The sequence below is a fragment of the Symphalangus syndactylus genome, chromosome 23 (assembly GCF_028878055.3).
Source record: "Symphalangus syndactylus isolate Jambi chromosome 23, NHGRI_mSymSyn1-v2.1_pri, whole genome shotgun sequence".
NCBI lineage: Eukaryota > Metazoa > Chordata > Mammalia > Primates > Hylobatidae > Symphalangus > Symphalangus syndactylus.
The window spans coordinates 41,621,599-41,647,453 of record NC_072445.2 but is presented as its reverse complement, the minus strand read 5'-3'; the positions used below and the strand labels follow the sequence as shown (position 1 = coordinate 41,647,453).

General features: G+C 45.0%; 1 protein-coding gene, 1 long non-coding RNA gene and 1 pseudogene across 9 annotated transcripts in view; 1 reads left to right on the top strand and 2 right to left on the bottom strand.

Annotated features, from left to right (window-relative positions):
• Positions 1-11,532: 11,532 nt before the first annotated feature.
• LOC129473152 (MHC class I polypeptide-related sequence B-like) lies at positions 11,533-16,733 on the bottom strand (annotated as a pseudogene).
• A 735-nt stretch (positions 16,734-17,468) lies between these two features.
• Positions 17,469-24,608, top strand: LOC129473839 (uncharacterized). Of its 3 annotated transcripts, XR_010119119.1 has the most exons (5): positions 17,469-18,335; positions 22,346-22,528; positions 22,687-23,777; positions 23,917-24,061; positions 24,384-24,608. It is a non-coding gene; the product is annotated as an uncharacterized lncRNA (long non-coding RNA). The 3 variants fall into 3 exon arrangements; XR_010119118.1 differs by having other exon boundaries at positions 22,687-24,061; XR_010119117.1 differs by having other exon boundaries at positions 22,346-24,061.
• The window catches only part of LOC134735712 (putative uncharacterized protein ZNRD1-AS1), an 82,112-nt gene continuing 80,755 nt past the window's right edge, over positions 24,499-25,855 (bottom strand). For 3 of the 6 annotated variants that reach the window (XR_010119103.1, XR_010119104.1, XR_010119106.1), the window contains exon 6: positions 24,613-25,781. The gene's annotated coding sequence lies outside the window, so the exon portion shown is untranslated. Of the gene's footprint in view, positions 25,782-25,855 lie in introns of all 6 variants that reach the window. The other 3 variants (XR_010119105.1, XR_010119109.1, XR_010119110.1) reach the window with 3 other exon arrangements.

Genomic DNA, 25,855 nt, shown 5'->3' with positions numbered 1-25,855 from the left:
GTTCTCACAACAGCTGGTGTTTAAAAGTGTGTGGTACCTCCTTGCTCTCTCTCCCTCCTACTCCAGGCTTGTAAGTCGTGCCTGCTTCCCCTTAACCTTCCAGCATGATTGAAAGTTTCCTGAGGCCCTCTCATAAGTTGAGCAAATGCCAGAATCATATTTCCATATAGCCTGCAGAACCATGAGCCAATTTAAACCTTTTGTCTTTATAAATTACCCAGTCTCAGGTATTTCTTTATAACAGTTGAGAATGAATAATTCAGAAAATCGGTATCAGAAGTTGGGTACTGCAATAAAGGTAGCTGAAAATGTGAAAATGTCTTTGGAACTGGGTAACAGGTGGAGGTTGGAAGAGTTTGGAGAGTTTAGAAGACAAGAAAATGGGGGAAAACTTGGAACTTCCTAGAGGTTTGTTAAATTGTTGTGACCAAAATGCTGACAGTGATATGGACAATAGAGTCCAGGCTGATGAGGTCTCAGATGCAGATGAAGAACTTACTGGGACCTAGAGGAAAGGTCACTTTTATTATGCATTGGCAAAGAACTTGGAGGCATTCTGCCCCCTCCTTAGGGATCTGTGGAACTTTGAACATGAGGGTGATGATTAAGGGCTTCTGATAGAAGAAATTTCTAAGCAGCATAGCATTCAAGATTTGGCCTCCTGTTTGTAATAGTCTATGCACATATGTGTGAGCAAAAAAAGATCTGAAACTGGAACTGATATTTAAAGGGGAAATTTAATATCCAGGACAATTCCTAGTGGAGTTGCAGGAGCAGGACCCATGCCAGGACTACTAAATGGTAGAGCCACTGGCAGTGTGCAAGCTCAGCTTGGAAAATCCATAGGTATTCAATTTTCACCCATGAGAGCAGCTGTATGGGTTATGTTCAGCAAAGCCAAGGATGTGGGGCTGCAAATGGCATTGTGAGCCCACCACTTGAACCAGTGTGCTCAGGATTCAAGATACAGGGTCAAAGGAGATTATTTTAGAGCTTTAAGTTTTAACGTCTTCCATGATGAGTTTCAGCCTTGTGAGGACACTGCATTCATTTCTTTTGGCCCATTTATTCCTTTTAGAATGGAAATATATAAGAAATGTCTCTTCCACTCTTGTATTAATATTTTAGAAGTAAATAACCTTTTTAAAACTTTACAAGCTCACAGCTATAGAGACTTACCTTGAGTCTCAGATGAGACTTTGGAATTTTGAGTTGATGCTGGAACAACCTAGCACATTTGGGACAATTGGGAAATTATCGTATTTTGCAATGGGAGAAAAACATGAGCTCTGGCTGGCTAGGGACAGAATGCAATGATATAAATATTTACTCCCTGATACCTCATGTTAAAATCTGACCCCAATGTTGGACGTGGGGCCTAATGGGTGCTGTTTGGGTCATGGGGGCCAATCTTTTATGAATAAAGAGATCCTGTCCTCTCTCGGAAGTGAATGAATTGTTACTCTTTTAGTTTCCAAGAGAGCCAGTTGTTAAAAAGAGCCTGGCAACTTCCTAAGCTCTCTGTTCCTCTCTTACCATGTGATCTCTGCACATACCAGCTCCCCTTTGCCTTCTGCCATGAGTGGGAGCAGCCTGAGGCCCTCACCAAATGCTCAAACATTTCCAGACATCAGAATCCCAAGCCACATGAACCTTGTTTATATAAATTAGTCAGTCTCTGACATTTCTTTATAGCAACACAAAATGGTATAAGACAGCACTCTCATCACAGGTGTGTGTCTCTGGCAGCCAGCCCCCATTCTCAAGATATCCAGGGTCCGCTCAGCCATGAGTCCTCTCATCAATTTTCTAACTCTTATCACTCAAGAGATTCTAAGGTTTTTAGGAGAAACCAGGGACAAAGACTAAATGTTTTTGTTATACCTCAGATTACCCACTTTTCTTTTACCACATATCTTTTCTAGGAAAAGGATTACAAAAGTAAAGAGGTATTGGCATATTATCAGAGTCTCATTCAGTCATTCAAAATTAGAACAGTTTACCATCCTCTCGTATGAATATGTCTCCCAGAATGAAGTCACTCAGGTTTGCAGACACCATTCAACCTTACCAGGCTCCAAAAACAAGAATGGTCTCAGGGACATATGGCTTCACTCTTTTAGGCACCCAGTATAATTGACCTAAGAGACAATATCTTCTCTTGCTCACAGCACTTTTGAGGAATTAAGCTAATATTGAATTTTCCTCATTACGTAACACTTTGATTTATTCACTTACCCTCAGCCACTATTCCTCCTTCTGTTCCTTTATATCAGTCTTTTCCAGTTTTAGAGGTGACATCAGGTTTGGCTGCTGTGCTGGCCTAGACTGCAGGCAGCAATAGTATTCTAGCATGCCTTCCCTTGGTCTACTCTTGGTCATAGAGGGTAGGTTATGTAGGCAAGGAACTAGTGGGGGCCATCTGACCACCAGGCTATATAGCTCTATTTACTGTTAATCCTGACTTTGCCAGATGAAATGAAGGCGTAGCACCATCTTTGAGTTGCTTGGGAATTCTTATAGTTATGGTTTTTGGCTTAAAGATAATTCCTGTTTCTGGCATTTTGATTTTCATCCCTATTCCTGGTACCACTGCATCACATATGAAAAAAGAAATTTGAGGTGAAGTGTAGTCATTATTCCAGCATCCTTTCCCCTTCAGAAGAATTGTATGTATAGTCATAACAGCATCGTCCTAATCCATCAGGGAAAAGAGAGGAAGCTATCTAGAGGAGTCACTCTTGCAGCCCCACCCATGTGGACAGTGAGCACATTTATGAAGATGCAAAAGCCAGTCCTTTATGTTTATATTGCCCAACAACTATATTGCCAGTTTAGACAAACAATGCTTCAACTGACCATTTCAATTTTCTATCAAAGTTTTCTTCTGAGGAGAACATCTCCCTGTGCATTGTTGGCCATTTGAGGCTGTAAAGTGTGTTTTCTTGAGTAAAGAAATGGGACTCAGCAGTCCACATTGGTGCAATCTCCTTTTTTCTGGTTATTTCATAGCCCGTGAAGCATTGACCTCTTCCCCTGGTTGAGCATAGCCCAATCCAGAGTCAGTGACTTTCCTGTCAAGATCCATTGGCAGCTCCTTTGGGGTTGCTGGCATCAGTCTGGCTTGCCAGCTATGTATGATTGAAGCCTTCCCACTAGAGAATCACATAGCCATCTGCTACCTCTGTCTGTTTTCTTGACCAACAGTCAAAACAGAGATGATATGAAATGAGATAAATTACCAAAATTGTGAACAAAAGAGAGATTATCACTGGTGACCCTTTAGAAATTAAAAAGCATTATAAGTGAATACTCTGAAAAACCTGAAGTCAATAAGTTAGACCACTTAGATAAAACGGACAGATTCATATAAAGATAGAAATTGCCAAAATTGACTCAAAAATAACTAGAAAACCTGAAATAAGGAAAAACAAAAAATAATAACGTATTGCTGTTTTATCTGGCCTAAAAAGCCCATTCATTAGCCTTCAGTCCTTTGGCCTAAGTTTAGCTCAAATAAGGACTGTATATGCCAAGTTTAATTCTCTATGTGAATGATAAAGCCCCATCTTCACAAGAGGCGATGGGTTATGCTGTTTGTTGGATTAGTGAATTGACCCCCATGTTCCCCCTTGAAGAGAAATAAAAAGAGCAAAGTAAAGAGCCCTCACCCAGTGAAAAGCCCTGGGATCCCCTAACACGCTTGCCCTACACCCTATACATTCACAAAGTAGAGGACAGGGAGATCAGGGGACAAAAGGAAGGTCGGAGGAAAAGGATTTAGGAGATCATGAAGGAGCTAAACCCAATCTCCCTTAAATCCTTATGCAAATTGAGGAAAGAATTAGAACAATGTTAGGACAAACCTGATAAAAACAAGCAATGGGGAAAGGATTCCCTATTTAATCAATGGTGTTGGGAAAACTGGCTAGCCATATGCAGAAAACTGAAACTGGACCCCCTCCCTACACCTTATACAAAAATCAACTCAAGATGGATTAAAGACTTAAACATAAGACCTAAAACTGTAAAAACCCTAGAAGAAAACCTAGGCAATACCATTCAGGACATAGGCATGGGCAAAGACTTCATGACTAAAACACAAAAAGCAATGGCAACAAAAACCAGAATTGACTAATGGGATCTAATTAAACTAAAGAGCTTCTGCACAGCAAAAGAAACTATCATCAGAGTGAACAGGCCACCTACAGAATGGGAGAAAATTTTTGCTATCTGTCCATCTGACAAAGGGCTAATATCCAGAATCTACAAAGAACTTAATTTACATGAAAAAAACACAAACAACTCCATCAAAAAGTGGGCAACGGATATGAAAAGACACTTCTCAAAAGAAGACATTTATGTAGTCAACAAACATAGGAAAAAAGGCTCATAGTCACTTATCATTAGAGAAATGCAAATCAAAACCACAATGAGATACCATCTCACACCAGTTAGAATGGCGATCATTAAAAAGTCAGGAAACAACAGATGCTGGAGAGGATGTGGAGAAATAAGAATGCTTTTACACTGTAGGTGGGAGTGTAAATTAGTTCAACCATCGTGGAAGATAATGTGGCAATTCCTCAAGGATCTAGAACCAGAAATACCATTTGACCCAGCAATCCCACTACTGGATATATACCTAAAGGATTATAAACATTTTACTATAAAGATACACACACACATATGTTTATTGTGGCACTGTTCACAATAGCAAAGACTTGGAACCAATCCAAATGCCCATCAATGATAGACTGGATAAAGAAAATGTGGCACATATACACCATGGAATACTACGCAGGCATAAAAAGGATGAGTTCATGTCCTTTGCAGGGACATGGATGAAGCTGGAAACCATCATTGTCAGGAAACCATCAGCTACGTGTTCTCTGGGAGAGACCCACAAGAACAGAAAACCAAACACCACATGTTCTCACTCAAATGGGAGTTGAACAATCAGAACACATGGACACAGGGAGGGGAACATCACACACTGGGGCCTGTCTGAGGGTAGGGGGCTAGGGGAGGGATAGCATTAGGAGAAATACCTAATGTAGATGATGGGTTGATGGGTGCAGCAAACCACCATGGCACATGTATACCTATGTAACAAACCTGCATGTTCTGCATATGTATCCCAGAGTTTAAAGTATAATAATGATAATAATAATAAATTGGATATGTAAGTGTGCCTTTAACAGTACTGAGGTTAGGAATTTTAAAAAGGAAATGAGGCCACTCTCGGAAGATCCCCTCAGTTTAGCAGAACACCTGGATCAATTTTTAGAACCCAATTTTTATACTTGGATGAGATAATTCAATCATGAATATTCTGTTTACTGGGAAAGAGAGGGGAATAATTAGAAGGGCAGCCATAATCATTTGGGAGGGACAGCAGCATCCTCCTGGGTAAGGAGTCCTGCCAGCTAAGCAGAAATTCCCAAATGCAGATCCTGGATGGGATAATAATGACCCCAGGGATCGGGTCCAGATGCAAGACCTTAGGGAGCTAATAATTAGAGGGATTATGCAGTCCACCCCTAGGACACAAAATGTCCCAAAAGCATTCGAGATCCAACAACAAGAAGAGGAGACTCCCTCTGCATTTCTGCAGAAGCTCAGGGATCAAGTGAAAAAATATTCAGGATTAAATCCAGAGGACCCAGTAGGGCAAGGCCTTTTAAAGATTAATTTTGTAACTAAAAGCTGATGTAATATTACTAAGAAACTGCAGAAGATTAACGGATGGAATAAAAAACCGATTAAAGAAATACTGAGGGAAGCTCAGAAAGTTTGTGTGTGTGTGTGTGTGTGTGTGTGTATGTGTGTGAGAGAAAGAGAGAGAGAGTTAAGCTGCTATACCTGAAGGAAGAGAGAGCCAGCGGCACAGCTGTGTGTGGCAGATGGCTTCTAAAACTGCTGATAAAGGTTACTGCTGAGTCATTTCCGCAGAGCTGCCTGTTTTTGCAGACAGACGAGGGGAGCCAGGGCACAGCACGGCTCGGCTGATGCCCAGAGAGAGAAAGAGGAAGAAGCTGAGTGTGAGACAGAAAGGAAACATGGGATGACAGAGAGAGAATAGAAGAGGCAAATTAGCGAGAGAGATTGAAAGAGACAGAGATCAAAGAGAAACACAGAAGGTAAAACTGGGGAGACAAATAATGTAAAAGGAAAAAAGAGTACAAGACGAAGTGAGAGAATGTGGAGAGGTTGGCAGGGCTGGAGGAAGTTTCTGGGGACTTAAGCAACAAGGAGGTGCAGGGAAAGGGTGCATGCAGTGCGTGGCCACCGAGGAACGACAGAGCCTGGGAACTGGGGGATGGATGCAAGTGAGAAAGGGATGTGGAAGAGAGTTTAGGATCAGGCTGCTTGAGGTATAATGGGTTGCCTACAGCAAAAACTAGATGGCTGTTTATAAGGAGGTGGTCAAAAGGATTCAAGTTATGGAAGAGTAAATGAATAAGATGACATTAAGGTTTTGTTGTTGTTTTACTGAGAGGCTATAAGGCCAGCAGGGGCAGTTAGCTGTCAGTAAGGCTGCAGAAGGGCTGGGGGCACTACATAAGGAAAATCAGAACTAGGGTTGTAAACTCACATGACTACAGGGCCAGCAAATAATAAACAGGAGGGCTGCTGGAGTGGGAGGGAACTGTGGCAGCTGCTCAGCTGTTCTTACAGTGCCAGCCCCGTGTTGCCAGATTGTCTGCTTTGTCAGAGGACAAAATTCTGACTTTTTATGTAAAATATAATTTTTAAATGCTGATAATCAGTTCAAGTAACTTAAAAACCCAATACAGGCAAAAGAGGATGCCAGTTTGTAATCCCTGAAGTAGAGAGAGCTCGTGCTGGGGAAAAGTCTGCCAAAATGCTTTAAGGTGGAATGTATAAAAGTTCTGTTTCCCAGAGTCTGGCTGGGCCAGGGGAGGATTCTTGCAGCCAAGGAGGAGGAAAAGCCACTAAGTCCCCTCCCAGGGCGGGACAAACTGGAGACGCTTTGCAGTTGCTGGGTCACCAGTGGGGGTTGCATGAAACACAAACAGTGCAGCTCTAGGCCTGCCAGGGGGAGGAATGGTACCTTTGAAGCAAAAAAACAAAAACAAAAACAAAAACAAAAAAAACGAAGGGAGGGCAGAGCCAGAAATGCCTTTGCTAATGAGAGTGCCCATCAGGGAAGGCTCCACAGGCTGGCAGCTCTTCAAACCAGCAGCTCTTGGCCCAAAGCCAAACCCAGCAGGGCCCCGCTAAGGGCACTCTGGGATGCCAGCTGGTCAGTCCCTTGCCTCCCCAAGTTCCTCTTGGGGTCAGTGGGCCCTGGGGAGGTGCCTAAACTAACGCCAGCCAGTTTCTTATGAAAAGGAGAGGAGAATAAGAAGGCCTCAGACCATACCTGTTTAGATATCACAGAGTATCAAACTAAAGTTACTAACAAACCTTAAAGAAACTCTACTACATAATGGGATGAGGTTGTTTGTGAATGAGTCATCCCGAGTAATAAATGGTAAAAGACACAATGGCTGTGCTGTTCACTAATAAGAAGAAACAATCCTTATGTGAAAAAGTTAAATTACTCAATAACTGGTCAGCCCAATCCTGTAAATTATATGCTGTCAACCAGACCCTAAAGCTCCTAGAAGACCAAGAAGACACTATATATAGTAATTCCAAATATGCCTATAAAGTAGTACACACCTTTGACAAAATCTAGACAGAGCAGGGCCTAGAAAACAGCAGGGCAAAAGAATTGGTACATGGGGAACAAGTTTTAGAAAGCCTCCTGCTTCCAGCAGAGATAGCCATAGTTCATGCAAATGGCCATCGGAAAGGAAACGCTATAGAAGCTGCAGGGAACAGGCTTGCAGATAAGGCTGCTAAGCAAGTCTCCCTGGAGGAAAAATTTAAACTGTTCAGCCAAGATATCCCTAAGGCGATATTAAAACCCCAATTTTCAAAAGAGGAGGAAAAGCTAGGCAAGATAGGAGCCACTCAAACTAAGAATGGAAGGTGAGTGCTCCCTGATGGAAGAGAAATAATAAACCCATAATAAAAAATCTAATATCTATATTGCCTAAGGGAAGTCATTGGGGTCCCCAGGCCATGTGTGATGAAATACTAAAGAATTATGGGTGTATAGAAATGTATACCCTGGCTAAACAAGTGTGTGGGAATTGTGTGAACTCCCAGGAAACAACTTAGGTTAAAAGAACTTGTAACACAAACCCCACCTCTTGAGTTCACAGTTCACCACTTCCAGCCTGGCAACTCAGTGCTAATTAAGACTTGGAAAGAAGACAAGCTCCACCTAAGCTGGGAAGGTCCCTATCAAGTGAGGCAGCTGTACAAACAGCTGATCAGGGGTGGACACATTACACTCGGGTCAAGAAACTGGTTAAAAAAAAAAAACAGAAGGAAGGTAAATTGGAAGTGTATAGATCACCTAAGAAACCCTTGAAGCTAATTCTAAGGAAAACCTAAAAGGCTCCATCATTGGGGGCTGATATGGTTAGAATTAATCCTAACACAAGGGGTGAAAGGAAACCTAAGTATTGTATAAGAACCACACGCCACCTAACTGTAAAAATTTAAAGTGCAATCCTATATTAATTACTATAAACAACCCAGCTACACTAAACTAGAAACTTTGACGGTATAAATTAAAAATAAATATCTCAAAAAGGAATCTCGCAGAACGGTTAGCTTTTAGGTTAGTCACCAACTCTACCCCAAGCCCACCCAGAATTACTATAACTCCTGGTCCCATTAACTTCCTTTAACCCACCAAACAATAACCCTAAGAGAGTAAAAATAATTAAAGTAACTGACTTAAGGCAGACTTTAAAAATTAAAACAGGATATAGAGACATAAATGCCTGGGTTAAATGGGTGAAATTTTCAGCACAAGCCCTCAATAAAAGTAACTGTTGTGCATGTGCTGCTGGTCAACCTCAGGCACAGGTGGTTCCATTTCCCCTTGGATGGAATAGTAATCCCAAAGGAATGTGTTGCATGTTGGCTCTATACCAAGACAAGGATGCATGGGGAAATAAGACTTGTAAATGTCTGTCATTGCACTTTCCCACTTTGCAGAGATCGGATCCTAAAGCAATCCCCTCATTCTCTATAGGGAATATAAATCACTCCTGTTTTCTCTCTAGACAGAAGGTGAGGTTCGATAAACCCGTGTGAAAAATCTCAACCTGCACCCACATACTAAATGTCACTGGTAACCTAGACTGTGGCAACCACTCAGCTCTCCATATACCCCAGCAAATATCTGGTGGTATTTCGAGAAAAGGAACCTCCGTAACTTGTTACCATCCAATTGGACCGGGACTTGTGCTTTAGTACAATTGGCCATCCCGTTCACCCTGGCATTCCATGAAATAGCTAAAAATACACAAGCTCATCGAGATCAGAGTAATTTAGCAATTAATTAATTTATTTATTTATTTTGAGATAGAGTCTCGCTCTGTCGCCCAGGCTGGAGTGCAGTGGCGCAATCTCGGCTCACTGCAAGCTCCGCCTCCCAGGTTCACACCATTCTCCTGCCTCAGCCTCTCCGAGTAGCTGGGACTACAGGCGCCCCCCACCACGCCCGGCTAATTTTTTGTATTTTTAGTAGAGACGGGGTTTCACCGTGGTCTCGATCTCCTGACCTCGTAATCTGCCCGCCTCGGCCTCCCAAAGTGCTGAGATTACAAGCGTGAGCCACCGCACCCGGCCAGCAATTTATTTTAACCCATATATATATATATATATATATATACAAACATATACATATACATATATATATATATACACACACACACACATACACACAAGGCTTCTGGAACAGTGGATGAAAGCTTTGCATATCTATCTATCTATCTATCTATCTATCTATCTAAACTCCATAAGAATACCTAGAGGAGTGCTTAATAAATTTAAAGCACGAAACCAAATACCTGCTAGATTTGAGTCAGCACTTTTCTGGTGGTCAACTATTAACAAGAATGTAAATTGGATTAATTACATGTCTTACAATCAGCAAAGATTCATCAATTACACTCAAAATGCCCTTAAGGGAGTAGCCAGACAACTAAATGCCACTAGCTAAATGGCTTGGGAAAACAGAATTGCACTGGACATAATATTAGCAGAGAAAGGTGGTACATGTGATATGCTGGGTGGAAAATGTGACACTTTCATTCACAACAATGCGGCCCCAAATGGAACCATCATAAAGGGACTACAGGGACTAACAACTCTAGTCAATGAGCTGACAGAAAACACAGGAGTAAATGACCCATTTTACTAACTGGTTAGAAGGTTGGTTTGAAAAATGGAAAGGAATGGTAGCTTCAATTCTTACATCTCTCGTAATTATGGCTGGGGTCTTAACACCCATAGGATGTTGTATCATCCCTTGTGTGAAGGGTTTAACACAAAGGTTAATTAAAGCAGCTATTGGTAAACAAATGCCCCTAATGTCCCAACAGAATGATTTACTATTATTAAAAGCCAAACTAAACTTCTCCTCCTATAATGAAGAAAGTAAAAAACTTCCAGAACAGTTAATAAACAAAGATATCTAAGTGAAAATAAGACCAAAAAGGGCAAAAAGAAAAAGAGGAGGTAAGTCTAAAAAATAACCTACATGTGATGGTTCATTTTCATAAGTGCCTTAGAATATGTTTAACCAGGCCACATGGAAACAAAGAGATAAAGAAGCAAAATATACTAAGACACAATCCCCTCCTTCCTGCTTTCCCTTTGACCCAGTGTCCAGGAGCCTATTGGTCGGGAGCCCCTCAGTGATCCCCCTCCCCACCTCACCAAAGAATTTAGTTTGGGCTAGCTTGCCATCACCTAAGTGCAGCCAATAGGGCCATAAGTCAAATGTTTAAAGAGTCCTGAGACAGTCGCCATGCATTATGGGCTGCAACAAAATGCAGCAAAAAATGCAGCAAAAAGACCCTAAAGAACACACTTGAAGTCTTAATCCAACTACCAATAGGCGATGCCCAGGAAGACTATAACCCTGTAGTCCTCAGCTAATGAGGAATTGGGGGAGGGACTTGCACACTAGGGAAGAAATTGTTGAGACTGTCCCAGGTGTGCCTGCGCTCCAGACACCTGATCTTGCAAGACTGTCATTAAAAGTCTCTCTTTCGCTGTTCTCTGGGTCTCTGAGTCTATTCTTTGGGTTTGAATGGGTGAGTTTCTTTCTCACAGGGGTGTAGATAGCAACGGGGCTCTCGTTCCTCTCCCAAATACCCCAACTTTCATCGCCTGTTCTAGAAGCCTTGTCACCTACAAGCCTGTCTGTACAAAAGGTATGAGGGGACCCTACTGCCTAGACAGGGACCCTCCCATCTCTAGCAACTGTCCCCTTTTCTCACCTGGATCAAAGGACACAGAGAATAATAATACCAATGATGATGAAAGCAGCAACAGCAGCAACATATGGAATGGCTGGTCATCAACTCAGAAGCACCAGGGCCATTCCTGAAAAAAAGGGCCTGTTACACACTGGGCACCCAGAGCCACAGCTCATTCCTGCTGCCCCCACCTTGGCCTGATCCTCCTTATGTTGGAACCCTCAAGGGTGGTCCCAGGTTCACTAGAGGACATGGGGTGAGTGCTGTGATTCCTGCTGTATCCCATGGAGCAGATGACCCTCTGTTCCTCTCCTTGGGGAATCCTGCAGGCCACCCCTGTCTGGTAGGTCCCATCCCATTGGACAGAACACTCCCAGACTGCTGGGCATCCTGGCTCAAAGATGCCCCATCCTGACACCAGGTCAGAGAGATATTCTGGAGATAGAAGCCAGAGCCCAGCATATCAGGGTGATGTTGCCCTCCATGGCCTCACTGCAGGTCACATTCATGGTGGAGGAGGGGAGGACTGGAGAAGAAAGGGCAGAGACAATGAGGCCAAACCCTGCTCCCCTCTAATGGAGATACAGGGAACAGGGCTGGTCCACTCCACTGCTCTGACTCTGGCAGAAGTCCTCACGGACCCCAGACCTTCTGCAAGTCTGTCCTTACCCTGGGAACCAATTCCTCTAGGCTGGCAGAAGAATGGGCCTCGAGACTGTGTCTTTATGCTCTGGGATCCCTGCATTGATGCTGAGGAGGGGAATGTCAGGGGTGGGCTCCTGGTACGTGGGACCAGAGGGAACTCTTTGGGATGGGCAGGCTGGGAGGCAGATGGGGCAGCCTTGGCCCTGGGGGCTTCCTCTCCTGCCTGACACCCACCCAGGTTCAGGCTTCTGTCAGAGGGCCCACTGCTTCCCCAGATTATGACACTGGACTCTTCAATCCCTGACCCACTGTCTTTTTCCAGTGACTCTAACAGGAGGGAAAAATCAGGATATAACACACCAACACATGCATGAAAACACATGCATCCATAGCACAAGGAGGGTTTCCCTGGACAGAGCTGGGGGTAGGGGTGACTCTAGTGGAATGGGGGGAGGAAAGCCCCTACCCAGGCCCAGTACCTGTTCTCCTGACACTCACACAGGATTCCAGATACTGCTGTAGTTTCTGCATGCAGTCTACCCATATAGGGCAAGAGTGTGTCTTGGCCTGCATAGCATCTTCCTTCTAGAAATTTGTGATGTTCATAGCAAAGGTCTGAGCTCTGGAGGACTGGGATACTGTCCATTCCTGAGTCTCCAGGTTGAGAGAGAGGAAGAGCTACTCCTAGGAGTAGGAATGCCTAAAGCCCCTGGTGCTCCTGGCTTCCTGATCTCACAAACCCTAATCTCCTGGAGGGAATGCAAGGTTACTCCCACCCAGCAGTGACTTCTCCATTCCAGTCCAAGTGAGGAACTCAGACCCGAGGGGACCCCTCCCTGGCCCTCCTCCATGCCTTTCTGTGTGGGCTGAGTGCCAGCTTACCTCCCCGCTGAGCTCTGCTGACCCCCATTCCTCACCCCTACCCCCAGCCAGATCCAGTGGGAATAGACAGGTCCCTGCTCTCTGCCCCCAGCTCTCCTGGAAAAGGCTTCCCATCACTCTTGCCCACTGCCAACTCTCACCTCCTTTCTGGCCCTTGATATATGCCAGGGCCCTTCGAGGTCCTGCTCATTCTCTGTCAAGTCCTCAGTCTGTGTCCCAGGTCTCAGCTCCCAGAACTTCTTCTGCCCACTGTCCCCAGGACCCAGCCCTGCCTTTCTGGCTGTTGAAGGGCAGGAAGCGCTGACCATCCTGATGTCCCTCAGTGAGAAACCCTGACTGCACAGATCCATCCCAGAACAGCAACGTGAGGTTGTAATGAAGACTGTGGGGCCCTGGGGAAGAGGAAACCACAGATGAAGCTTCTTCCTGGAAGTAACTTCACATTGATCTTTAACACACAGGTCTGCTGTCCCAACCTTCCTGAGGTGGCAGGAAATGCAGAGGCAAAGGGACAAAAATGAGATTTCAGATACAAGGAAAACTGGGAGGGCAGGAGGATGGAGAAGTGGACTGAGGAACGGAAGAAGGGGCAATGGAGATGGCAAACATGTAGGCCAGGTGCCAAGGCAGGGTGGCCACAGGCCACCTAAGGGTATAGGGAGGAGGCCAAGGAGAGAGGCTGCCCTGCAGTGGCAAGGGAGGAGCACAAAGGCAGTGGTGGAAGGAAGGTCTTGCCTGAGGGGAGGGTGGAAATGGGAAGCGACCCAGGCTCAGGGTGACCCATGACCAGCATGCCTATGCTGCACAGGTGAGGGTGAGATGGAATCGAGGGCCGCTGCCTTTGAGGAAGGCTCATCGTGGACAAGTTGGGAGTAAGGGAGGGTCAGTGCCAGGAAAACCGAACATTCACATGCAAAAAGAAATGAAGTTGGGCTCCTGTCTTACACCACATATACAAGTTAACTCTAAATAAATCAAAGACCTACACTCAGGAACTAAAACTGAAAAATTCTTAGAATGAAACATTGGGAATAATCTTCATGACATAGGTTTTGACAATACTTTTATGGATATAACACCAAAGCACAGACAACAAAGAAAAAATTGATAAGTTGGACTCATCAAAATAAAAAAAATTGAGCATTAAAAAACACAATCTGCAGAGTGAAAAGGCAGCCATCAGAATGGAAGAAAATATTTGCAAATCATATATCTAATAAAAGATTAATATCCAGAATACATAAAGAACTCCTGTAACACAAACATAAGACTAAAAAAAAAAAAACTATGTAGGCAAAGAATTTGAATAGCCAGTTCTCTGAAGAAGATATACAAATGGCCAATAGACACATGAAAAGATGCTCAACATCAGTAGTTATTAGGGAAATGCAAATCAAAACCACAATGGGCTACTACTTCACACCAATTAGGATGGCTATAAACAAACACACAGACACACACACACACACACACACACAGAGAGAGAGAAAGTTTGGCAAACAGGTAGAGAAACTGGAACGTTTGTGTAGTACATTGGGAAATATGTAGTACATTGGGAAAGTGGGGCACCTGCTATGGAAATCAGTAGGTTGTTTCCTCCAAAAACTAAAAAATTAATTACTATGTGATCCAGAAATTCTACATCTGGGTATTTACCCAAAAGAAATGAAAGCAGGAACATTAAGAAGATATTTGAAAACTCATGTTCATAGCAGCATAATTCCCAATCACCAAATTCATAGAGACAGAAAGTAGAACAGTGGTTCCAGGGGTTGGGGGAAGGAGGAACGGGGAGCTACTGTTTAATGGGCACAGAGTTTCAGGATGCACAAATATGAGAAGGTACTTAATGCCACTGAACTGTACACTTTTAAATGGTGAAAATAGTGAACTTTATATGTATATTTTACCACAATGAAACAACAAAAAAGAAATTGTCACAGTGTACCAAACCATAATACAGAATTAGAAAGAGGCTGGGGTCCTGGTCAGAGAGAAAAAAACCAAAGCAGAGGTGAGATTCACGCCTGAGGAAGGGCCTTCAGAGAGGAGTGGTGCTGGAGGGGGAGCAGTCACACTCCAAAAGAGGGCTCAGGTTAGAAAACCCTCACAGGAGGAAGGTAGTGCTGGGAGAAGTCCTAGCGGAGGGGACGACCACAGCCCACTGTGTGGTAAGTGAAGATTTTGGATATGAAGTCTAGGAACTGACAGCCCACTGGGGTCAAGGAACCAAAAGATGATGAGGGTCAAGGAGCCAGTGGACTAGAGCCTGTGTTGGGTCTGGGTGGGGGTGAGGAGATGGGCAGGGAAAGGACTAAAGGGTGGCATGAGCATGGAGCGGGGGTGACCCTGGGAGAACTTGGGGTAAAGTGAGAACAGGAAGGGAGGGGTTCTTTGGGGGAGGGTGGGGCTTGGGGAGGGTGAGAATTTGCTGAGGGCCCCAGGCAGCTGGGCAAGAGGTGGAAACAGCACAAGGTCCCAAGGCGGAGAGGGGCAGAGGGACCAGGGAGGGATGGTCCAGCACCTGAGGGCTCTCCTTGGCCTCCTGCCTATACCCCATACCAGGGTGGGGTCCTCAAGAGGGTGAGGCTGAGGATAAAGGAGTGGGGAAGGGGCCGCCATGAGGCAGGGCCCAGAGCAGGCACTTGCACTGGAGGGGAGGGTGCATCTGTGCTGCTCTTCGCCCTGCCTAAGGCCCAACTTTCATTAGCACCAGGGCTCCCCTTAAGTGGCCTGGAGGGGAGTGGGATGGAGGGAAGACTCCCCGGACAAAAGGCAGCACCAGAAAGTTAGGGTCAGGGACAGTTGGGAATGGGGAGGCATAGGGGCAGCAATAGGTGAAGGCTGCTTGTAGGAAAGGCCCATAAGGGAGGCAGGAGGGACCTGCGGTGGTGGGAGCAGGGGATGAGGGCAGAGGACACCCTACAAATGGATCAGAGAACTGCAGACAAAAAGGGGTAGCAGGGAGCAGGGAGGGCAACAGGACCCAGGGGACCCTGAGATGGGCAGGGAGGAGGTAGGAGGGAAGCTGGTGTCCTTAGATCATTGGAGTCCACAGTAGCTGGGAGGGTTGCCAGAGAGGAAAGAACCCTGGGAACAGGAGGCGAGGGGAGAATGAGCTGGGGATGGGAGAAGTCGCAGGAAGAATCCTCTGCCCGGAGCCTGCAGATCCAACCCCTCAGCTTGAGAGTCAGGAGCCCCATAGTTCCCATAGCAATAGGAAGCACCAGCTCCTGGTCCCGAGAAAAGGAGGGCCCCAACTCCAGGGACTGCGGCCGGGGAGCTGAGAACACGCGGACTCCAGGGAGAGGACAGGGCTTCAGGGACCCGAGAGCCGCTCCGAGCACCGGGGGATGTGGCTGCATCAGCGGCAGAGCTGGAAGGGCCCTCGATTGCCATTCACAGGAACAGACCGGGAACCCGGGGACTTCAGAAGGGCTGGTTTGTCCGAAAAGTGAGAGGAGGCGGAGGAGAGGCCAGGAGAGCAAGTGCAAGAAGAGACCAGAAAGTGCAGGGGGCGGGTGATGCGCGTACCGAGGAGGACTGAAAAGAGACTGGAAAGCAGGGCTGAGGAGTGGCGGCAACCGGCCGCGTCCAGCTCCCGCACCCCGACATCTCACCTGAGCCCCGCCGCGACCGCACCGCGCTCGCTGCGACCCATTCAGACCCCCCAGAAATGCCGAGCCGCTCCCGCTCCGCCGAAAACTAGAGCAATCCTGCCACCTCAGCCTCCTGAGTAGTTGGGACTACACGCGAGTGCCACCACGCCCAGCTGTCGTTTACCATCTGGTACCAACCCCCATTAGACAATGAACCATCCATGATCAGGAACTGTGTCTCTTCCATCTTCGTCAGCTTTACGAACATTTTTTTTAAGGGAATTCTAACTATGATTACTAACTATTCCCTAAGACCTCTAGCCTACACTTTTCTGTAGGTGAAAATGTCATACATCACAGAGTTTTAACAATTACTTAGTTTTCCCATTCACATTCACTGATTATTTATTTCGAGCATCATAATATATTGAGCACAACCGGGACTGGGGTCTTGTCCCCACCTTAGAGAGATTATTTACACTGCGAAAGGTCACAAGAGCAGTGAGGGGCAGAGAGGGAGATGGACCCAGCTCTTCTGACACTGGTCCCAAGCCCTTCCTTCCACAGTGTACCCTCTCTCGAGGACCTTTTCTCCCTGTGCCAGTTCCAGCAAAGGGTCTCATTCAGCTCACTCCCAAAAAGACTTTTAATACTTCAATGACGATAATAATAATAATAATATGCAAAGTTTGTTCCAACGCATTTAGAGGTGATCGCGACAAGACATAAAGCCAATCCCTCCCTTTCTGGGATAGGGGAGGCTGTGATGATCTTGGACTTTGGGTGAGTCGCTCCCCAGGCTCTAGGCCTGGCTGCTCCTCCCCAACCAAATCTCCCAGGTCTTTTCTGTCCAAAGCCCTCCCCCTCTACCCCACCTCCAGCCCCTTCTGTTCTGCCTCATCAACTACGTTTTCTCCCTCAGCACTCGCCTTAGATTCCTGGACTTATCAGCACACAGGAGATTTTCTCCTCGCAGACTTTAGGCGCCACTTCTGGGTCCGGAAAAGAATGAGAAACGGGCCAGCGCGGTCGCCTGTGTAACTCAGGACGCGGCTGCGCTGGGCGCCCGAGCGCGTTTTCAAGTCTGCGCCCCAGAGTTCACTGCGAGGACTGGGATCACCCATCACCCCGCCCTGGTCTACGGAAAATGACAAGTGTTTACTGATATAGAAACGGAATAACGGCGCTGTGGGCTGGGGATGGGGGAGCTGCCTTCAGGCTTCTGGTCTCCAGCTGCGGGGCGCTCACACCTGCCGCGGTGAAAATGCAGACCCGCGGGGCAGGAATTCCGAGTCCAGGCTGGAGCGCGATCTGGAATCTGACTCGCTTGAAACAGCACCGCGGTGGATTCGGAGCCGGGTGAGTAGGGAAATGCGCCTCAGCCCCTCCCACAGGCCGCCCACGGATTCCAGGATCCGAAAACGCTTCCAGCTGCTGCGTCACCACAGGAAGGCAGCGACCGTCTCTGGGCGGTTCTGATGGAAACGGGCTCCGCCGCCCGAAGGAAAACCCACAACTAAGGGGCCAGGAAAAAGCCTCTCAGGGTCCCCCCCCTTCAGTGAGGATCCAAATTTACACCCCGAGTGTGGCCCCAACAGAGACTGGAGCTAAGGTTCCTGAAATGATACAAGACCAGCGGGGCACAGGGCGCTGCCGCTCACAGAATCCGGTGACAGCTCCGCCTCGCGTCCCTTCCTTGACCTACCCCAGGCGGAAGCAGTGACGTGTGTTGGCCTGGAGGCTGGAATACATGGGGATCAAAAGCAAAGAGTGGAGAAAGGAGAGAAGGATGCGGGGACGTTTCGAAGAAAGGAAGAGAGAGGGAGAAAAGCGGAGAGAAAAGGTGAAGGTGAGCATAATATTTGAAAGATGTGGTTTTATTACTTCTAACTTTTATTTTTGTCCTTTATCTAGTTTTGTTATTTATGAACATTTTTACCCTAGATTTTTTTCTCTGTGTATGAATCTGTAAATATACGGCTTATTATTCTTATTTCAGAGCTTGCGAGGTCAAGCTGCAGAGAGCATGAGCTTCTACCTCCAGATGTGCCAGGGTGCATCTCATGGGTACAAGAACAAGGGTTTTGTTTTACAAAATCAAAGTACCAATCTCAAATAGAATAATATTTTAAAATTATTATTGGGACATACTTTGCATACAATAAATGTGTTTATTTGAAATGTACAGCTCATTGAGTTGTACTGTTTGGCTGTTTTACACACCCACATATCCACTACCACAATGAAGATAAAGAAATAACCTTTCCATAGTCCCCTAAAGAAGAGCCATGTGATAAAATTCCATGCAGTCGTTAAAAAGGGGAGGATGAATTTTTAAGCATTGTTATGAGAAGATCTGTGCCCAGCCTACTTTTACCCATTTTTAAAAGGACGAGGATATACGGAATTATAATACCAGTAATACCACTTACATAATATATATTTAAGTAGGGGAAAACCCGGAGGATTACTCACCAAAATTTTGACAGGGACCCCAGGGACTGGGATAACGTTGTGACTTTCACTTTCGTTAAAATGTTGGAATTTTACATTACAGTATAAACTTGGATTTTGGCCAGGAACGGTGGCTCAGGCCTATAATCCCAGCTCTGGAAGCAGAAGGATAGCTTGAGCCCAGGAGTTCGAGGCTGCAGTGAGCTATGATCTCACCACTGCACTCCAGCCTGGGTGACAGAAAGAGACCTTGTCTCAAAAATAAATAAATAAAATGTAAAAATAAAAATAATAAACTTGGATTTGTATGGTGGTTAAGAAAAAATATTTGTTTGAAAATATTATGAAGGTAAGCCGCACACCCAAATAGTTACAGGATTTTAAAAACCAAAGTGTTGGCGGTGGCTCACGCCTGTAATCCCAGCACTTTGGGAGGCCAAGGTGGGCGGATCACCAGGTCAGGAGATGGAGACCATCCTGGCTTTAGGTCTAGCACTTAGGGAAAGAGAAATCACGTTTATTTAGCTCCTTCCACAATCTTTAGAGAAATCTTCTGAAACATTACAAAAAAGACACATGAATGGCCAATAGTCATCAGGGAAAAATGCAAAGTAAAACCACAGTGAGAAACCACTAAGCACTTATTAGAATGGCTGAAATTTAAGTGATTAATAAATATAAATGTTGTCAAGGATGTGAAACAGTCTCATCCACTGCCTAGAAGAATATAAAACAGACACTCTGAAAATCAGTTTTATATCATCTAATAAAGTTAAACAAGCTAGTACTCTATGGCTAGAATTTCCACTCCTAGGTATTTACTCAAGTGAAATAAAGATTATGTCCAAGAATCCCTGTACAATAATGTCCCTAGTTCCTTTATTTGTAAAAAACCAAGAATAACCCCACAATGTACAAAAAAAATTGTGACTCAATGATACAATGCAATACTACCAGCATTAAAAATGAACGAATTACTGATACATGCAACAACCTGGGTAGACCATATAGATATTACACCAAGTGCAAAAAGCCAGGCACAAGGGAGGCCATATGGGATGAATGGATATGTATGAAGTTTTGAAACAGGAAGAGCTATTCTATCATGATAGTCATCAGATCAATGGCTGCTGGGGAAAGGGGGCTAATTTGAAGGCAGAAAAATAGAGAACTTTGTGTATCTTCATAGTGGCATGGGTGCTGTATTTGTCAAAATTCATTGATGAATTTGATACAGATCTGATCATTTCAGTATATGTAAATTTTACAAGTTTAAAATGCTTACAATAAAAATTTAAATGTTAGTAATAAAAAATAGTAATTGAAAATATTAGCAACAAAATCCAACAACAGATCAAAACAATACACCATAATCATGTGAGTTTTATACCCGGGATGCAAGGATTGTTTGACATATGTGAATCAAAATATGTCATATACCACATCAACAGAATGAAGGACATAAACCATATTATCATCTCAATAGATGCAGAGAAAGCATTTGGTGAAACTAAACATGGCTTCTTAATAAGAATTCTCAAAGGAGTTCCTTTGACAAAGGAACCAAGAATATACACTGGGGAAAGAACAGTCTCTTAAATAAATGGTGCTGAGAAAACGCTACTAGATGCAGAAGAATGTAACTAGACCCCTGTCTCTCACCATATATAAAAAATCAACTCAAAAGGGATTGTAGACTTAAATGTAAGACCCAATACTATAAAACTACTAGAAGAAAACTTATGGGTAACATTACAGGACATGAGTCTGGGCAAAGATTTTATGGCTAAGACCTCAAAAGCACAGGCAAAAAAGGTAAAAATAGACAAATGAGACTACATTAAGCTAAAAAGCTTCTGCACAGCAAAGGAAACATCCAACAGAATAAAGTGATAACCTGTTGAACAGTGAAAATATTTACTAAGTATTCATCCAACTAGTATATTCATCCAATTAGTATATTCTAGACTAATATCTAGAATATACAAGGAACTCAAAAACTTAGCAGCAAAAAATACAAATGATCCAATTAAAAAGTGGACAAAGGATCTGAATAGACATTCCCCAAGAGGAGGCATACAAGTGGCCAGCAGGTGTGTGAAAAACACCCAACATCACTAAATACCAGGAAAATGAAAATCAAGCTACAATGAGATATATCTTACCCTAACCCTAGTTAGGATGGCTATTATTAAAAAATAAAAAATAATAGATGTCGGTGAGCATGTGGAGAAAGGGGAACTGTTATACACTGTCGGTGGTCATGAAAATTAGTGCAGCCATTATGGGAAACAGTAGAGTGATTTCTCAAAAAACTGAAACTATTAATAGAACTAGTATCCGATGCAACAATTCTACTTCTGGGTATTTATCCAAAGGAAATGAAGTCAATATATCAAAAGAGTACCTGCACGCCCATGTTTATTGAAGCACTATTCACAATAGCAAAGATGTGAAATCAATGGGTGAATTTATCAATGGGTGAATGAATAAAGTAACTGTAGTATATACACAGTGGAATGCAATTCAGCCATAGAAAAAGAAGGAAATCCTGTCAGTTGCAGCAACATGGATGGAACCAGAGGTCATGTTAGGTGAAATGAGCCAGGCAAGGAAACACAAATATCACATGTTGTCACTCATATGTGTGAGCTAAAGAGGTTAATCTCATGGAGGTAGAGAGTAGAATGAAAATTACCAGAGGTTGGGAAGAATGTAGGGGTGGGAAGATGTAGAGAGGTAGATTAATGGGTACAAATGTACAGTTATATAAAAACAAAAGTTCTAATGTTCTATAGCACAGCAGGCCAACTAAAGCTAACAATTATGTACATTTAAAACAGCTAGAAGAGTGGATTTTAAATGTTCCCAACACAAGGAAATGATACATGCTTGAGGTGATGGATTCCCTAAACACCCTGACTTGATTATTCCACACTCTGTGCATGTATCAAATGATCACATGTGCCCCATAAACATATACAAATGTTATGTATTACCTTTAAAAATATTTTTAAAATAAACTCAACACAATATGGGACATTTTAAAAAGTACAAAAATATGACCATGATAAAAATTGGCAAATATTTCCTTTTTATCAAGATCCACTTAGTAATTTCAAGCAGAATGAAGCCCATACAGCATCAGAAGAGGTGGCTCTCTTGAGAGAATCTTCTCCCCAGTTAGAAAGGGAGAAACAGAATTCCTGGAGAAAGTAAGACTTTGGAGAACTGCACAGCACCTCTTCTTGGTGTCTTGGGTTACCCAGACTTAGGGAGGGTTCACCTTCTGGGAAAAACTAAACGTTGATTCTTGTTCTTTTTTTTTCTTATTGCAAGACCAAAGATTCAGAAAACCAAGAGAAAGCATCAAGCCAAAGGGATATACTCTGTTTTATTTTTTAGAATATCCACTACCAAGGATGATCCACGCCGTTATGAGATGAATTGTGTCCCTCCCCAACCGAAATTCATATGTTGAAGTCCTATGTTGAGAAGACAGAAGTGGCCATCTACAAGCCAAGGAGAGAGGCCTCAGAAAAAAGCAACCCCGTAGCACCTTGACATGCACCTGTAGCCTCCAGAACTGTGAGACAATACATATTTATTATTTTACTCACCCAGCCTGTGGTACTTAGTTATGGCAGCCCTAGCAAATTAAAACAGAAATATTACCTTTTCTACCCTGTCCTATGTATCAACATGTGATTTTTTTTGTTGTTTGTTTTGTTTTGTTTTGTTTTCAGATGGAGTCTCACTCTGTCACCCAGGCTGGAGTGCAGTGGCACAATCTCAGCTCACTGCAAGCTCTGCCTCCCGGGTTCACGCCATTCTCCTGCCTCAGCTTCCCGAGAAGTTGGGACTACAGGCACCTGCCACCACACCTGGCTAATTTTGTATTTTTAGTAGAGACGGTGTTTCACCGTGTTAGCCAGGATGGTCTCGATCTCCTGACGTCGTGATCCACCCGCCTTGGCCTCCCAAAGTGCTGGGATTACAGGCGTGAGCCACCGCACCCGGCCAACATGTGATTTTTTTAAGAATATGAATTGCCTGGGATTCCAAAACACAGAGTAAGTCAATGGAAAATGGATGATATAGGGTCATTTCCAAGCCTTTGTGGGTTTCTTGGCCACCACACAAACATGGATGTGTCCCCATTTCTTTTCAGTTTCACACACAGCAAAAGTTGTGGACATAGAATCACAAACTGTGTTTAATTTATTTGAGATACTGAGTGAGCTAGTTTTGCCCTAATTTTATAGAAAGATGATGAACAATCATAATTGCTAGACCAAAGAGGCTTTTTGGCAGGGGATTGCAAGTATACTATGTTTTCTCCTACTTTTAAGGTACTTTTCCTAAAGAGTCTTGTCTAGGAGTAAATGTCATCACTTTGCTTTTTTCTTCTGCATTGATCACTTGGTCCTCCCTGCATTTCAGTAAGGTTGCTAGAATGGAGGCATTTGTCCATGATTCACAGATGAATCAGAGGCCCTATGAGTAGAGAGTTTCTCCTGAAGTCACACAGCATGTGAGTGGTGGAGCAATGACAGGCAAATGACTCTCCAGGTCCCTAGTCCAGTTTTCTGGGTGCCATGAGAATTACAGCCTTTGGTTTCTCTTACAATGTGGTTCATTTCTGAACCTGAGAAGGAGAATGCACCTCAGGTGACATTTTTTGTTGTTCTGCACTTGTCTGAGAATGACCCCAAAAGATTTTTAAAGACCAATTCTTTGGCTACCAACCCTATTTGGCCAAGTCATGGACATGGAGCAGGTGAAAACTGCCTTTATCTATTACATGCCTGAAGATTCTGAGACCTACGTGTATCAGGTAAGCTCCACATGCAGAGGGACACCCACTCTCCCACCTGCTTATTTTCTGTATCTTTTCACACTTCACATCCTCATCCCTCCCTCTGGCTGTCTTCCCTCTTTGGGATCTTCTAGTCCTACCCTCTGTCTCCTTCCAGGTGACTAGAGCAGACTGGTTTGGAACAGGGCTTGGCCATCACGCTTGTGTCGGATGTGAATGATGCCAGGATCCTCAGTGATGGGCAGCATCGCTTTAAGTTCAGTGTTAGTGAGCTGACTGATGAGACAGACGTCTCCTCCACAGTGAGTGCTGATTTCATGAAACCCTTAGTTCCTCCCTATTCCTTACTGTGTCTTCAGTCCCATCATGTAGGTCATGGGCACTTAACACATAATGAACAATTGAATGGTTCATGCCCCCTGGCCTTTGATGCTGTGTTGGGACATTTTGCTGGCCTCTATGTGGGGTCTCTATCTTCTCTCATCATATTACATCTCTTCCCCCACCCCCAAGTCCGTCCTCTGAACCCAGGCAGTACACCAGTGTCTGCATGTGTGCTGTGTGCTCCTGCCTCGCTTTGTCCTTTTCATGCCTTATTCTCACTGTGCCATGTTTCCTCCTCAGTTGAACAGATGCAGTAGGAGACTCACTCATTCTGGAATGTGGCCATCTGCCCTTCAGGAGAGGACAGCAGGGTGGGGGTGAAGGAGACCCTGCTGCCCCCACCCCTGACAGCCACCACCACCACCCCCTGGCTTTCCTCTTCTGCATCAGCACCACTCCTGAACCCCCATTCCTGATTGTCAGAATTTTTAACGTAACTAAAAATGAAACACAAATGCATCTGCATTATGTGTGGGTGGTCTCTCGTTTTATTGTATTTGGGGTGAGGTTATTTTAGGGCATGGTCCAGGATAAATTCCTGTAAGGCCTGAGTGTCCTGCTGCGAGGTCAAAGGGGGATGGGACTAAGACTGCAGAGCCCTGGCTCCCCCACTACTTGCCAATTGCCAGTCCTTTGTTGGGGTCTCTTCTGCTTTATATAGCCCAAAAGAGACTGGGATGTTTCTGATCCCGGGGTTCCTGGGGGTGGCACACAGTATTTCCAGGGATAGAGGGTGCTGTGGGCACTGATGGGAAGCTTGGGTGTCTCCACCCAGGCTCTCTCGGTGCCTCCTCATCTGTTCCTTCAGCTTCTGGAACTTGAGCCCCAGGGCTTCAGCCCTAACCCCCTCCTGCCCTCCCAGCAGGGCCTCATCCAGCTCCACCTGCTGCTCCAGCAACTCCTCAGCTTGGGCCAGCTCAGCTGTGTCAGGGGCTTACGGCCCTGTTGAGGGGCAGTGGTGGAGGGAGCATCAGCCAGGGTAGGGGGCTGAGGCCCTTGGAACCTGTGTTGCAGGGTCTGGCTCTAAATGAGGAATTCGACCTCTTTTTCTCTTTTTCTAGTCCATTAGCTTAAGGCCTCATGTACTGCAAAGCCCAGGAGCTCCTTGTCTTGGGCATAGGTGTCTGGAGGGCAGATAGAGATCCCTGGCTCAGGGAGTATAACTGGATGCCTTGAACAAAGATATGGGGTCACTGGAAAGAGAGGACCAGCTGTCCCTCCCCACTAAGAAATAATTAACTTTTAGATGAGGGGGAATTCCTGTTCAAGGACTCTGTGGACTGTGCTGCTCTGGAGGGGGTGGGGAGAGGGAGCCCTGAGATCTGGACTGGGGTGTGGTTGGGAAGGAGCTGAGAGCTGAGAGCTGTAACTACACAACGAACTGCAGGGGTGAGGTTGGTGCAGGGTGGGATTTAGAGGCTTTCCCAGACAGACTCCTGTGTTGATCCCCTTCATCTCATCCACACCCACCCTTGGTGTCCGTCAACATGCGGGGGTGCCCTCATCTTCCCACTGCCCCTGGAGCTGTTCTGCTCTTCCATGCTTGCCTTGGGGTTTTCAGAGCAGCATCTTTGTGAGTCCTAGAGTGCTAGGGACCAGGAGGGCAGGAGGAGGTGAAGACAACAGCACCGAGAGATCCTGGAGGAGAAAGGACCACGGTGGGTGAGGCACGGAGCAGTCTGAGTTGCCCAGAAGACACCAGGAGCCAGCTC